Genomic DNA, 2085 nt, shown 5'->3' with positions numbered 1-2085 from the left:
CATTGGGGGCAATGGGGGCAATGGGGACATTGGGGGCAATGGGGGCAATGGGGACAATGGGGACATTGGGGGCATTGGGGGCAATGGGGACATTGGGGACATTGAGGGCAATGGGGACATTGGGGGCAATGGGGGCAATGGGGACATTGGGGACACATTGGGGACATTGGGGGCAATCGGGGCATTGGGGACTCATTGAGGACATTGGGGCAATGGGGACATTGGGGACATTGGGGCAATGGGGACATTGGGGGCAATGGGGGCAATGGGGACATTGGGGGCATTGGGGCAATGGGGGCCTTGGGGACTCATTGGGGATAACGGGGGCAATGGGGGCATTGGGGACAATGGGACATTGGGACAATGGGGCTCAGGGTGACATTGCAGGTGACAATGGTGGTGTCACCGTGTCCAGGTATTGGGGACAATGGTGGTGTCACCGTGTCCATGTGTTGGGCTCAATTGTGGTCACCTCGTGTCCATGTGTTGGGGACAATGGTGGTGTCACCATGTCCAGGTATTGGGGACAATGGTGGGGTCCCCAAGTCCACATATTGGGGACAATGGTGGTGTCACCGTATCCGTGTGTTGGGGACAATGGTGGTGTCACCGTGTCCAGGTATTGGGGACAATGGTGGTGTCACCATGTCCAGGTATTGGGGACAATGGTGGGGTCCCCAAGTCCACATATTGGGGACAATGGTGGTGTCACCGTATCCGTGTGTTGGGGACAATGGTGGGGTCCCCAAGTCCACATATTGGGGACAATGGTGGTGTCACCGTGTCCAGGTATTGGGGACAATGTTGGGGTCCCCAAGTCCGTGTATTGGGGACAATGGTGGTGTCACCGTGTCCATGTGTTGGGGACAATGGTGGTGTCACCGTGTCGAGGTATTGGGGACAATCGTGGTGTCACCGTATCCGTGTGTTGGGGACAATGGTGGTGTCACTTTGTCCCCACATTGGGGACAATCCTGGGGTCCCCGTGTCCCTGTGTTGGGGACAATCCTGGGGTCCCCATGTCCCCACATTGGGGACAATGGTGGGGTCCCCATGTCCCTGTGTTGGGGACAATGGTGGGGTCCCCGTGTCCCCACACTGGGGACAATGGCGGTGTCCCCACCCCAGTGACCACCGCTCCGTCCCCCCCTCCCCCCCCATTGCCGCAGTGTCCCCTCCCCCCCCATGTCCCCTCCCCCCCCCCCCGGCGACAATGACCCCCGGGCCCATTTATGGGGGGGGAGGGGCACTTTGGGGGGGGGGAGGGGCAGCTTGGGGAGGGGGGGAGGGGCACTTGGGGGGGGGGGGGAGGGGCACTTGGGGGGGGTCGCCCCTCCCCCTCCCCACCCAGCACTAACGGCTTTTGTCTGTTTGGCTGGGCTGGGCTGGGGGGGGAGGGGCCGGGGGGGTGGGGGAGGGGCCGGGGGGGTGGGGGAGGGGCCGGGGGGTGGGGGAGGGGAAATGGTGGGGGGGGGATGGGGGGAAATGATGGGGGTCTGGGGATGGTTTGGGGTGCGAAGGGGGGGGTGTAAAGTGGGGGAGGGGTCAACAGTGTGGGGGAGGGGTCAGCAATGGGGGGGGGGGTCCCAGTGTGGGGGAGGGGTCAGCAATGGGGGAGGGGGGGTCCCAGTGTGGGGGAGGGGTCAGCAATGGGGGGGTTGCAATGTGGGGGAGGGGTCTGTGCAATGGGGTGGGGGGGTGGGGGGGTCAGAATGTGGGGGAGGGGTCAGCAATGGGGGGAGGGGTCTGTGTAATGGGGGGGGGGGTCAGCAATGGGGGGAGGGGTCTGTGTAATGGGGGGGGGGGGGGTCAGCAATGGGGGGGGGGAGGGGGCGCTGTCTGCGCGTTGGGGGAGGGGTCAGTGCCTCCAACACTGTGAGAAGCGGGGGGGGGGGTGGGGGGACCCAGGCGTCCGAGCCGGGGGGGGGGTGATGTTGATGTGGGGGGAGGGGCGCGGCTCGGCCGCCTGGGTCCCGACCCCCCCCCCGCGCACGTGCGCGACCCCCGTGTCCGGCCCCCCCCCCCCGCCCCCCCTCGCCCCCCCCGCCCCCCCCCCCCCGCTCTGGTGCCCGCGGCGGAGCCGCA

This window comes from Patagioenas fasciata, unplaced genomic scaffold, assembly GCF_037038585.1.
Source record: "Patagioenas fasciata isolate bPatFas1 unplaced genomic scaffold, bPatFas1.hap1 Unplaced_260, whole genome shotgun sequence".
NCBI classification, from domain to species: domain Eukaryota; kingdom Metazoa; phylum Chordata; class Aves; order Columbiformes; family Columbidae; genus Patagioenas; species Patagioenas fasciata.
This window is presented reverse-complemented; position numbering follows the sequence as displayed.